Genomic DNA, 14745 nt, shown 5'->3' with positions numbered 1-14745 from the left:
GATTTGCTAGGAGAAATTGTGTGGCTTTTTTTCTTTCTTTTTGAGAATGTATGGGTCTGTTTCTTTGAGATAAATGTGTGGAAATGAGTTTGCTGGGTCAAATGGTAATTTGCGATTTGCCTTTATACAACATTGTCAAGATGTTTCCTAAAGTGGCTGCTTCAGTCTCATGCTCCCACTAGCAACAACAAAGTTTCAGTCATAAGGGCTTTTCCTTGATTGTCACTCATGGAGGTACCAGGTTGCAGCGTTCTGTGGCTATAATTTGCATCTAATGGCTAACCAGTGCTTTTTCATAGCCATTTTTGGTGAAATATTTGTACCAGTTCTTTGCCCATTTTTATTGGATTTTTTTTTATTTTTACTACTAAGCTGTGAACGTTCTGTATGTGTGTGCTGGGTGTCAGTCCTTTGTAAGATGTCTTTCAAGGTAAAATTAAAACAAAACTTTCCTCTTTGTAGGAAGACAGAACTTGATACAAGATCTCTCTGTGTAGCCCAGGCAAGCTCTGAATTCATAGCCTCCTGCCTCACCATCCTGAGTGGGTGTGGTTGCAGAGTGTGCCTCAATGCCAAGCTGGAAGACACATCTGATCCTACCGCCATGTTGCCTGTCAGTTTTCTTTCGTACCCTATGATTTCTATCTCTTATCTAAAACATACCAGCTCATGGCTGCAGGTTTACCTCCAGCAAAGTCTTCACTTCAGCCGTCAGGTTTAGGTCTGTAGCCCACTTTGAGTTATTTCTTAAAGTTGTGCTGGGTAACAGTCAAATTCATTTTGGGTTTGGATATCCAGCTGGGTCAGGATGTGATTTTTTCAAAGGACAAAACTTTCTCCTCTGAATTGCTTTGGTATCTTTGTAAAAAAAAAAAATCAGTGGCCTGTCCCATGTGTGGGTGTCCCTCTGGGTTCCCTGTTCCTTCCTGTTGACCTAAATGTCTATATTCCGCGGCCATAATACATTGTTTTGACCACAACTAGAAAACAAGTCAGCCAGTGTGAGTCTTAAAACTCTGTGGTTTTTTTCCCCCCTCAAAATTATTTTAGTTATTCCAGTTTATGGGATTTTTATGTAAATTTTAGAATCAGTTAAGGAAAAAAAGGACTGAATGGAGTTTGGGAGTTGCATAAAATGAGTAAATTATGGTGACTATGAACCTTGTGATCTGAAAGCAGCTTGGGTCCCTGAGCTAAGCCTGCGTTTCTCTCATCAGCACTGTGTGGTTTTTAATGAGTCCTGTAAATATTTTATTAAATTTATCTTTATTTCATAATATTGTACAATGTTCAATTTTTAAATGTTACTTTGAGTATGGAGAAATGAAACTGAGTTTTGCATATTATCTTAGTATTTTGAAATCTTGAGCTAGCAACCAAAGTAGGTTTTCAAATTGAATTCAAGAAGATAAAGGTGAAAATAATGACATAGCAGAACACACCTGTGATTCAGGAAGTTCAGGAGGTTTGGGGCAGGAAGATCCAAAATTCAAAGCCAACCTCAGCTGAGAAGCAAGTTTGAGGTCAGCCTGGGCTGCTTAAGACTTTGTCTCAAATAATCAAGATGAATAAACAAACAAACTAATTAGAATCTGATAAGGTAGGGTTCACCTCAGCAGTATTATGTTAGTTATCATTTGAAATAATTCGCCGTGTATTAGTAGGTTAATGGGAAGACCACAAGCTCAGCTCAGTACAGGCAGACATAACATCTGACAGAAACTTATGCATAGCTTCAGTTTAAACCCCATGCAGGACCACATAGCCGCAGCAGGAGGTTAGGGGTGTCCTCAGCCCTTACAAAGGCAAGCTCTGAAAATTCTGTACACACAGTCTGTACTTAATAGCGAAAGATTGTGTGTTCCCCCACGTCAGACACCAGGTAAGGATGTCCTTCAATATAATGACAAACTACTAATGTCACGAGGCAAGAAAAAGAAATGATAGGCAAATATAGATGAGAAGAAATTATTTTCACTCACAAAAATCATAACTGTCTCTGGGAGAATCACAGGGACAATCCACCTACGGTAAAATGGTTTTAGCTCTCAGTTCAGCATTTGTGACTGGCGATAGTTGATAGCATCATAAGATAGGAACATATTGAAAATCACACATATTTTTAAATTTCTGTACCCACACCAAGAAGACTAAGAGGAAATTGTCAAAATTAATTTTATCAGCATATTTTAATATAAAGATTAAGATTGTAATACTATACTCAAAATAAGACATTAAAGAAATATTTTGAATACATTTTTGCCAGCAGAAGTCTTGAAATCTGCTGTATTTGTGCTATTTTGAACTTGCAGCATATGTTAGTTTGGGCTAGTCACATTTCAAATGCGCAAGAGGCCCCTGGCTGTTGACAGCCTTACTGTAAATACAGTATGTCATTTTCTTCTTTTTAATGCCTTGCCTTCATTTTGGTGCCAGGGTAATATGTGCCTTTTAAAAGAGTTGGAAAATGCTTTATTCTTGTGTCTTTTACAAGAATCTACATAGAATTATTATTATTTCATCCTTAGATGCTTTACAGATTTTGATAGCTAAAGCCATCTGGGCCTGCAGTTTTCCTTGTTGAAAGACAAATAACCATAAATGGTTTTTAATTTTAATTTATTATAATTTATTCAAGATTACATCCTGAATGTTATCCCCTCGATTGATTGTATCTTCCCATTGCTCCCACCCCCTCTCTTCTGCCCTATTCCCCACCCCTAGGCCTCTGACAGAAGGGGACCTCCTCCTCCACCATATGACCACAGCCTATCAGGCCTGCTTGCCTTTCTTCTGCGTTCTGCCAGGCCTCCCCACCAAGGGGAAGTGATCAAATCAGGGGCACCAGAGTTCACGTCAGAGGCAGTCCCTGCTCTCCCCCCACTTCCCCATGTGGAGAATGCACTGTCCATCGGCTGGATCTGAACAAGGCATCTAGGTTTACTGCATGTACTGTCCTTGATTGGTACAACAGTTTGTGCCAGCCCCCTGGACAGTTTGGGTCCAGATCCGCCAGCCCTCATGGTCTCTAGAACCCTCTGGGTCCTTGCATCCCCCCATTCTCCCAAACCACTCATAAATTTTATTTAAAAACAAACAGTCAAAAAAATATTTCCTCATTTTTCTGTTTCCTCACTAATAAACTTGGCAAGAATTTTAAAGGAACATGTTTATGTTCTGTTTTAAATTAATTGTCTGCTTGTTCATGTGGTTTCTGTGGATACCCTGGGATATCTGCTAGACCTCTGGTGATGCCTCTTCTTTCCCTTATAGTCCTGATCAGTTCTTCTGTTCTGATGTGGGTACTTCTTCCTTAGCTCGCTTCCTTTACATAGACTGCTTCATAGAGTACTTGGAAGTTCACAGAAAAACATGAGGGTGAGGTGCAGACATTTTGCAGAGGGACTCCACACCTACACCCAGGTTCCCTGGCAGGAATCTGTCAGAAAATATAAACACACATTGGCATGTCTTATAACCCAAAACCTGTAATTCACACCTGGGCATCACTATTGGTTTTGTACATTTTATATATTTTGAAAAAAAAATTGTGTTTGTCTTTATGGCTTCATTTAGAGTGGTTTCACTGTCCCTGAAATCCACTGTATTCTGCATATCCCTTTCAATACCTTACCTCTACTGTCTGTTCACTTTCTTGATAGTTTGCATTTTCCAAATGACAGGCAGTTTCGACCAGACAGATTTACTTTATACTGAGTTCCTTCACTTGGAAATATGGATTTTTTTCCCTGTCTTTTTATGGCTTGGTTGCTTTTTTTTTTTTTTTTAAGGCAGAGAACAATATCCACTGTCTGTCTGTCCCCATTCACTTGCTCTTCACCTTCTGAGGACCGTCTTACATGTTTTGTAATCACGAATAAATGTCTTCTTGCAAGGCTTTTGTATGGCCATGAGCTTTCAGCTACGTCGGGTCAATACTAAGGAGTACGATTGGTGGCTCACACGGTTAGCGTACGGTGAGGTTTGTAAGAGACTGCGGAGGTGTTCTGTTCCCATGAGAGATGGCTGAGAATCTGGATGGCTTCACATCCCTGCCAGCAATCAATGGTGTCAGTGTTCTAGACTTTGGTCACTCTGATGGGTGTACAGTAGTGCGTTGTTTTCTGGTGCTCACATAGACGGCTAGCACATGCACCACCGTAAGAAGTACTGGCAGTACTCTTTCCTCAAATGTTTGGTGCAACCAATGTTGCCACTTCCTGGCCCTGCTTTCTTTTTTGGGTTATTAGCTATGGGTTTACTAATGTAGGCCTGCTTAGATTTCCTATCTCTCCTTAATGAGATTTGCAGGTTAGGGCTTTAAAGGGGTTATCTCATCTGGGTTATCCAACTTGTGGACATGATAGCCCACCAATACTGATGTCTCTCTTTCAATTTAAATTTTTCATTTGAGTCTTTTTTTTTTTCTTTTCTCATTTAGCATGGCTAGACGCTTATCAGCTGATCTTTCTAAGACTGGTTTCATCGTTTTTGTTCCAATTTACTTGTTTTTAATTTCATTGATTTTCACTTATTTTTATTTTTCACTTTAAATACAATGACATCATCATTTCCCTCCTTTCTTTTCCTTCCTTCAAACCCTCCTATGTACACCTTTTCCTCTAAAATTAATGGCCTCTTTTTCTTTTCTGTTTTATACATAATTCTATACTTGTTCAGTTCTCAGAGTTATTTGTATATGATTTCAGGACTGACCCCATGGTCTTGGATAACTAATTAAGGGTTTTTCCTTGGGGAAGTCCTCAATATTCCTTAGTTTGCTGTAGTTCTTTGTCTAGGTGCCTGGGATTTGTGCTTTGTGAAATTTCCCCTTTGCATATTAACACACTTGTAGATATTCTTCTTGTTCATGTCTTGTTTAGGCAGCCGTGTTGATGAGGCTCTGTGGATGTAGCTTCCCTGACATTGGCAGGAGATGCAATCTCACCACAGACGCCCTGTTCTTCTGGCTCTGACACTCTTCTCACCTCTGTCTTGATTTCCCATGAGCATTAGCTGTAGGAGCTGAGTTGCTGACGTATAAGTTGGGTCTGAGTACCACAAGAGCACTTGTCCTCTGCAGTTTGGTTAGTTGTGGTTTTCTACAGTGGTCTCCATTTGTTTCCAAGAGAAACTTCTTTGTGTGTGTGTGTGTGTGTGTGTGTGTGTGTGTGTGTGTGTGTGTGCGCGTGTGTGTGAAGGGTGGCAATTACACTTATCTGTGGATGTCTTAGTTAGTGTTTTATGTTCCTGGTGTCTACTAGACACCATGACCAAGGCAACTGATAGAAGGAAACGTTTATTTGGGTGCTTGCTTACAGTTTCAGAGGGTTAACTTATAATCATCATACATGTAGTGTGGTGACAGGCATGGAATGGGAGCAGTAGTTGAGAGCTGGATGGAAGGGGGGAGGGAAGGGATGGGGAGAGAGAAAGAGAGAGAGAGAGAGAGAGAAAGAGAGAGAGAGAGAGAGAGAGAGAGAGAGACAGACAGACAGACAGACAGACAGACAGACTGACTGACTGACTGGTGTGGGCTTTTGAAACCTCTAAACTGAACCCAGTGACACACTTTCAACAAGGCCACACCTCCTAATCCCTTCCTAAATAGTTCACCAAACAGGACAAAACCGCCTGGAGCCATTCCCTTTCAAACCACCGCACTGTGGTAAATATTTGAAATGTGGTTAGGAGTTTTATTGTTTAGCAAAGTCGTGATAGCAGGTTCTGCTCTAAGATCTATGACCTCACTAGCCCAGGGTAGTTGACTAGGTTGCCAGTACCAGGCATGATTTCATCATTGTTGAGCAGACTTTACATCCAATCAGACAGCTGTAAGTTACTGCCAAGGCATATGCATACCATTAATGCACCTGGTGCATGGGTGGCATAATTAGGTAGAAGTACTGGGTTGCTTCCCTCCCTTGGAAGCTTGCATGGCACCCTCTGGAGTATGAACTCTAGGCCTGCGTAGGAGGCTAACAGGTTAGATCCAGTTCAGATCCTCTGGGTCTTGTGTCCAAAGTGCATGGTGTCTTCAGAGCAGGGACTGGCCTGCTATCTCTGGGAGGCAACCAAGGGCAACAGCAGTAGCCTATACTATTTTGGGAGTCTTTTGGACAACCCTGCCCAACAACTCAAAAGGGGGTGCATCTCATGCTGGGTGTTGGGGCTTTTGGGGCATTGTTATTCCAGGTGGGAAAATTCCATTTAAACTATATGTCTATACATTTGTACACATGGATGTATTTGTAGTTTGTGTAAATTTTGGCAAATGAATAGCATGATTCATTATGGGTGTTTCATTTACTTACTGTTTTTTAATGTCACTGATTTATTCTGAAGAATTTTATTATTTTATTTATTCTGCTTAATTTAACATGGTGTTCCTTTTCTTAAAATGGAGATCACTGTGGCTAAGTGGCACTCTTCTTTACTATTACATGCATTTAAAATTCTCCAAGCACGGACTTTGTTAAACCCCAAACATTTTGATAAACTGTAATTTCATTTTCATTCACTGAACATACATTGTAATTTATCCTGAGATGTATTATTTACAGGCATTGTTTAATTTCCCAGTACTTCAGGATTCCCAGATACCGAATTCAAATGGGATTTGGTTGTAATCTGAAAGAAAAGACTCTAATCTTCACTATTCGACTTTGTTTGGCATTATGGCTCTTTTTGGTCTGTCTTGGGAAATGTTGTATGTGAGCACAAGGAGTCCACATCCTGCTGCCTCGGATGAAGTGGGATATAAATGTTCAGTACATCTCCCTCCTTGGTTCTGTTGAGCTATACTAGGTTTTTATTGATCTTCTGCTTGCTAAATCTGTCCACTTGTGAGATTTGAGGCCTGTAGTAACGGCGTCATCTCTTCCTCCCTGTACTCCTATATGCTTTTGCCCTGTGCATTGTAATACTGTGTTGTTATGCATATACACATGGAGGATTAATGTCGTCTTGGAGAAGGAGCTCACACTGCTCATTTATTCTGCCATCTGTCCATCTGCCTGTCCATCTGTCTGTCTGTCTGTCTGTCTGTCTCTCTCTCTCTCTCCCTCTCTCTCTCTCTCTCTCTCTCTCTCTCTCTCTCTCTCTGTGTGTGTGTGTGTGTGTGTGTGTGTGTGTGTGTGTGTGTGTGTGTTTGGAGAAACATGCCATGATGAGGTTGTGGAGGTCAGGGAACAACCTGTGGGAGTCAGTTCCCTCCTTCTACCATGGAATTGCAGGGGTCTGAATGCAGATTGCCAGGCTCGGTGACAAGCACTTTTACCTGCTGAGCCACTTCTACCTTATGCTCCTTTATCAGTATGCAATGCTTGTCTAGCCCCATGGTACTTTGCTTGCTTTGAAGCCAGCTTTGTTTGAAATTAGTGTAGCTACCCACAGTTCCTCTTTATTTCAGTTAGTATGATATGTCTTTCTCCATTTATTTACTCAGTCTTTATATATGTATAAGCTTGACTTATAGGAAGCACATAGCTTATTTTTTATTTTTAAAAAGGGTTTTATTTATTTTCTTTTTTTTCTTTTTTTACATATACATTTATAATATAATACACACACACAACACACATACACACATATATATGTAAACTACCTACAGCAAGGAAAACCACAAACAATCAGAAATTATATAAATGTTACATTCATAGTGTTTTAGCTATTTGTATTTGGAAGCCTTGAAGAAAACATCTTTTCTATCTTGGTGAGTCTAAAATTCTGAATGTAAATCAATATCTATCAAATCTCATCTTTATCAACTTAAAATATCCATCTAAACCTAAAAGCATGTTAACCCTTAAACAACCACACTACAATACAGAGACTGATGAACCAGCCAAGGACCATGTATGATGTGGACCTATACTCCCTTACTCAGATGTAGTAGATAGACACTACAGTCTCCTTGTGGGTCCCACAATATGGAGAGTAGGGACGCTGGCTCCCTAACATTGGTCACTTCCCCCTGGCAGGATGGCCTTGCCGGGCCACAGAGGAAGAGGATACAGGTAGCACATAACTTATTTCTAACTTACCAATAGGTTCTGATTTCAGACATTGTTGACATCAGAGAGGCTCCTCATTCAATGCACTGAAGCCTGCTTGTTGTTGTTGTTTGTTTGTTTTTTGTTCATATCACCTTATGTGCAAGCCAGCATACATGCATCAGTGTTCATATTGGAATGCGTTACTGGTGGCATCATTAAAGAGACTAAGGACAGGAAAGGTAGAACCCATCATTTTACCCTCTTCCTTTTTGATGCATCTCTGCTCCTTATGAAGGTCAGAGTTTCTGGCCTGTATCCTTCTTCCTTAAAGAGCTTTAAACATGTCCCTAAAGACGAAATACTGCAACAAATCTTTCTCACTTGAGAAAATTGTTCTTTTCCTGCTGAATTTTTCAGGGTGCAGAGCTCCAGGTTGGTGAGGTTTAGAATATTGCACGCACTGCATCCTTGCCTGTGAGAGAGAGTTCTAAGGAACTGGATTGCTCCTGAGTCTGCTTCACTGCAGGAGGCTGCCGCTGTCTTTGGATATATATCAGAATTTTTCTTTGTCTTCGATTGCTCCGTCGTTTGAATGTGACATGCTTGTATGTCAGGCTTTTAGAAAATGTTTTCAGTGTTTTGTACCTTGTTCTCTATGCGTCCGTAATCTGTGACCATTAGCAGCACTAATTTGAGAGGGAGGAATTTTCAGTCATTCTTAGTATTTCTTCTGTTCCTTTCTCTCCTATATATTTTCCTATATATATTTCTATATAAACCCTCCTTTACCTTACCTCCCAACCTTATCTAGAAAAGGATAGTTAAAAAGAAAGAAAGAAAGATTCCCTCTGTATCTTTGCTTTCCCCTTCATTTGCCCCTCCTTCCTTCCTACCCTGCAGTTTACTGAGGAGCTTTGTGTCGGGTTTGACAGCTTTGCCTGTTCTGACACAAACATCTCAAGGTATACATTTTCCTTAAGCGCCACCACTTCAGTCAAAGCCCTGCTTTGATGCGGATGGCACTGGCCTTTTGTGTTGATTCTGTTCAGCATCTTTTTTGCCTATAAGTTTTTGCCCCCCAACACAGACGTTCCTTTTAGAAATACATTGTTTTGTTTTCAAATACTTGGCGATTCTGCAGAGTTCCTTTGTTATCGATTTCCAGTTGAATTCTGCTATGCTCTGAGAACACGCTGAGCATGCTTTCAGTTTTTACCAATGTATTAAGAATCGTTCCAAGGAATAGGAGTTTTTCCACCTTCGTGACCTCCCACACTCATGCCACACTTGGTGTGGGTGTGGGAGGTCCCTCAAAACCACAACTGGTCATTTCCACCAGATCCATGCTCAGTACGCCAAGGTTATCTGACAAATTGTTTTTATTTTCATTTTTTTCATTAATTATTCACCTTACATACTGGTCAGAGCCCCCTCCCCCCATTCCACCCTCCCTCCCTGTGTCCCCTCTCCCCTACTCCCCAGAAAAGGTGAAGACCCCCCCACTCACTATCTCCTCACTCCCCCACCCCCCCCCGCCTCCTCCTCACCCCCCAAACCCGCCAGCATATCAAGTCTCATCAGGACTGAGAGCATCTCCCTTCTCCTGCAGAGAGGCCACCCTACTAGGGGAAAGGGACCAACAAACAAACAAACAAACAAAAACAAAGCAAAAAAAAAAAAAAAAAAAAAACAGGCAGCAGAGTCCATGTCAGAGCCAGCCCCCACTTCCCTCCCTAAGGCACCCACATGATAACTGGGCTGCCCATTGGCTACATTTGTGCAAGGGGCCCAGGTCCAGTCCATGCATGGTCCCTGGCTGGAGCCTCAGTCTCCATCACTCCCACCCCGACCCAGGGCCTGGTTCGTTGGCCCTGTCGGTCCTCCTGTGGTTACAAGTCCATTACTGATAAAGGAGTGTAGGGTCTTCCAACCATAATTGTAAAATCATCATTTTTGCTTTTTTAATTCTACTTTTTCTTAATTTATTTTGAAGTTGTTTCAGTTTGGTCACACTGAAAATAGGCAGGGCTGCTAGTGAATTGAACCCTTTGCCAAAAATGCTGTAAAATTCATAAACATGTAAGGCGTTTCTTAGATAAAAACCAATCGTATATGCTGACCCTCCCTAAAACTGATTTTTCTAGATTATTCTCATATATGCCTTGGTGAACAAATTTATTGATTATGAAAGCATTTTAGAATTGCTGACATTTTAGCCCACTAACATATTTAAAGTATACAGCTTAAGAGTTATAAATGTCAACATTCAAATTTAGAAAGCAGACACAGGAAATAATCCAGCTACAGTGTCAATATACTCCTGTATAAAGGCTTCCAGTGTGCCTTATACACCTCTCCACTTTCAGAAATCTATTTGCCTATTTCTCTCCTTTAACATACCAGTACTATGCCTAAGACTCTGTGGCAAGACTGCTGGCTGGCTCACTAACAGTATATACTACATAACAAGAGGCTGGCAGACCACTCAGTGCAACGCTTTGTACAAAAATAACAAATCCACATCCCAAGTGACTTGCAGAGGCCTTTCAGTTTCAGTCCTGGGTCTTCTTAGGATCTTTGAGTTTTGTATGATGATGTAACACCATCCCACTTTGCACTTATAGCAGCAACATTGAAAGACTTCACTCATGGAAACGTGCCTCTCAGTCATAGGCAGAATACCTCATAACTCAGACAGATTCAAGGTGTGAACCTGAAGTCTATGTGAACTAGACAAATGATAATGATTGCATCACAAAATTCATCAGTGTAATTTTAGGTTGAGAATGTAGGTGTTCAGAATTAACAATACGAATGAATGATGGTTGTAAATTTAATCTTACTGTCCCGATGAATCGTGGTTTTTCTTTGCAGAAACAGCATTTTAATGGCATCTTTTGACTTTTGATTCCCAGGAAGTAGAAAAGGCAATATTGAACCTTTAAATGCCTTTTTTTTCCTTTGGCATTGTGCCTACCTGGATTAAAGAACCAGTCAGGTGTCCAAAAAATGCCACAAGCTTCCATTATGGGTTAACCACTCCTAAGGAAAAATAGGCAGTGTTTTTTTGAGGGAACAATCTCATTAAATAAGCTGTTTTCTTTGACAGTGATTATTTTTAACTTCACTTTTCCTGTCTATAAACTCCAGTTTCAACAGCTTCCTCTGATTTTTAGCAACGGGTGCTTTGATATTGCAACAGGATATTATGCAAATATAAATCATGATGGATTAAATTATTTCCTAAGAAGCAGAAGCAATGTTCTTGCTGGCACGATAAGTGTAAATGGCTCTAATTATCTTTTCCTCTATAGCATTCTGAGAGAAGAAAAAAAAAATCAGACTCTGGGCAGCCATCAGCTAGTCTGTCTATGTTGAGAAATAGGTAGTTAATTCATGGAGGACAAAAGGCTCAATTACCTCATAGGACCAACATTCTTGGTTTCTTCTTACTTGAGATGCATTTGAGAAACTCAGAGACAAACGATGAGTCTTCATCTGTGTCCTTCATACAGCTCCCAGATTCAAGCCCAACATGATTTATTTGTGTGGGAAGGGAAGGTGTGTGACCAAGTGTGAGAATTGTGTGTGCACATGAAGGCTAGTGATTAACCTCTGCTGTTGTTTTGTAGGAGACCCCAGCTTGGTTTTAAGATGGGGTCTCACTGTGGCACCCAGTGCCTCACCCCACGGCTTTCTGACACAGGCGTTTGGCATCGGGGCAGGTCCTCAGGTTTGCACAGCAGACGCCGCCAACTGAGCATGACTGAATGGTGAACCCGCCCATCTTTTTCTGATTCTTAGTTTTTAAATTTAACAATCAAAGATAAATAATGCTCCCATCTCAAAGCTCTTAAAGGGGCCCCTGAAATGTAACCTCATGGCCCCTTAGTTTCTTTATGAATAAGTAAATTTAAGGTGCATGATTGGAAATTAAGACAAAATGAGGCATGAACAGACTATTTCTTGCTCCTCCCCTTTCTTTTTGAGATTATAACATAGTTAAAAAATTTACTCCTTCTTCTTCTTCCCCCCAAACCTTCCAATAAATCCCTCCTTTCTCTCTTTCAGCTTCATGGCTTCTTTTTCCATTAATTGTTATTATCTGACATGCACATTGATACATCTATGCACTATATGCACACACACACACATTCCTAATATAACCTGCTCAGCCTATATACAGTGTTAATCATATGCATATTTTCAAGGCTCACCCTTTGGTGTTAGAAAACAATTAGGTGTGTCTTGCCATGGGGATGACTATTTCTCCTGCTCAGCCTCTGTAGTTGTTTATAGATCGTTGGGAGGGCTGTGGTCTTACGGGCTTTCCCCACGCACTTTGGAGTGCCCATTGGTGGTGTCCTTGTTCAGCTCATGTTTGGCAGTTCTACTGGGTGAGACTTTTTGGGTGTGGCTTCTGACCCATAGGAGATACAATCTCATAGAGAACTCTTGGATCCTCCGGCTCGTACAATCACTCCTCTCCTTCTTCCACAATGACCTCTGAGCCATAGGCACAGGCACTGGGCTGTAGCTGTAGCTATTGAGACCACAGATTTTGATTGGATGTGGTTCTCTTCAATGGCTTCTGTCTCTTGCAAAGAGAAGTTTCCTTGATGACGGTGGCTATTATACTTATCTGTGGGCATAAGGATAAACCTTTAGCATGTGGTTAGGCTGGTTGATTATTTCACTTCTCTTTGCAATGAACAGTACTTAACAGGGCCCATATAGTTTATTTTCATTGTCCCTTCTTTGGTTGAACACTTAGAATGATTCCATTTCCTAACTGTTGATAACAGAATAGTGGTGAACACACCTGGAATTCTTCTCCATACAAATGCAGCCAATGATGTACACTCACCTTGAAAACCTCTACTCAGCTCTCCAAGGTTTATATAGCCCTTATGGTCCATCCCCATTAAGGAAAGGCTGGTTCACTGAAACCCACCTGGAGAAGGCTCCGTTCCCCCTCCGCCCACTCACCTGGGGACTGAGATCCTGTCAAAGCTTCCTTCCTTCCCAGCCCTGGCGCACAATGGTGTCTGGAGGCCAGAAACAAATGGCAGGGGATAGAGTCCTATGGGCGTATACCAAGCAGTGGTAGGTGGGGGTCCCTGCAGGTGTCACACAGGGAAGCTAGCCACACAAAGAGTTAAGAATGAAAATACTAAGGAGCAGACTGACTTCTTTAACCTGGATCAGACTTCAGGAAGCCTAATATCAGGCGGTTTATTCCCAATGTGTTCCTGGTGTAATATAATCCCCATTGCACAAGGAAGCATCATTATATTGAAACTCAATTCAGACTGTCACATCTTCCAAGATGGGTTCTAGAGATGTGCTACCTGCGCTAGTTTAAGGGCCTGGGGGTCTGGCCTGGTCTTCTGGTCAAACAAAGATCACAGCTGGTCCTGGTTCGGGGAGCCCCTCGCTGTAAGGGTCATTTGGATTTTTAGCTACTTGGTTGTAGGCCATATCTTATGGCCTGGTCCAACAGATAATGCAGATCAGCAATTAATCCATTAATCACTTCCAATTCTCAGCTTTCGGGGTGGAAAAACAGGCTTTTTTCATCTTTCCTATTGGAAATCCAATCCTGGCTGCTTAACATTCCTGGTTTCCCTGGAGATCTGCGGGCGCAGGGACCTTCCTGCTGTGCTCTCAACAGTGATAGAGCTGGGTCATATGGTAGATTTATTTTTTTCAGCTTTTTGAGAATTCTCCACACTGATTTCCATAGTGGCTACACCACTATGAAAACCCACCAACAGTAAATGATGCTCCCGTAAATCCCCCCTCCCCTCAGCATTTGTTGTCATTTGTTTTGTTGGTCTTTGCCATTCTGATTGGGGGTAAAGTGAAATTTCAAATCTTGTTTTGATTTTTATTTTCCTGATTTCTAGGGATGATGAATAGTTGTTGAGACCTCTCTGTTCAAGTTCAGGCCCATTTTTTTTGAAATGGTAATCTTTTGGCTTTATTTTTTAGTTCTTTATATATTTTGGATATTAATCCTCTGTCAGATGTGTAAATGGAAAAATTATCTCCCATTTCATGGGCTTGCTTTTCACCTGGTTTTTTGTTTAGATGTGCAGAAGCTTTTAGTTTTATTAAGTCTCATTTGCCAATTGTTGGCCTTAATTCTTGGGGAAATGGAGTGCTATTCAGAAAGCCCTTTCCTACACTCATATCCTGTAAGGAACTGACTGTTTTATTCTAACAGTTTCAGTGTTTCAGATTTCATGCCTTAGATTGTTGATCCATGTGGAGTTGGTTTTCATGCAAGTTGATAGGTCAGGTTCTAATTACATCCTTCTGCATATGGACATCCAGTCTTCGTAGGCATGTATAGGGCATTGCTTCATTTTATGGCCACATAAATCTTAAGGTTGAGACAACCTTTTTGTTTATGAGCTGTTTTATATGATTTTAAACAGCCTTAACATTATCCTTGATATCTCATGTTAAATTATTGTGCCCTATACATAAGATAAACACATAGCTGATTCCTCCCTCATGCGTACTTGATCGGCATTTCACAGAGCACTCACAAGAAGTTCAGAATGGAAAGGACATCAGAGTCAGTGGCCCACATGGCTGGAAATCTCCTCCTGCCGTGAGCACCTTTTGCATCCTAACCTGGACCAAGAGCTGTCCCATCTGTTCTGTATCCCATCTCACTAGATAACCTCAATGATTCTTCCCTCAATGCACTGCCTTACATGCACTGTTGCTTCTTATG

This window comes from Acomys minous (assembly GCF_964271855.1).
Source record: "Acomys minous genome assembly, chromosome: 15".
NCBI classification, from domain to species: Eukaryota; Metazoa; Chordata; class Mammalia; order Rodentia; family Muridae; genus Acomys; species Acomys minous.
This window is presented reverse-complemented; position numbering follows the sequence as displayed.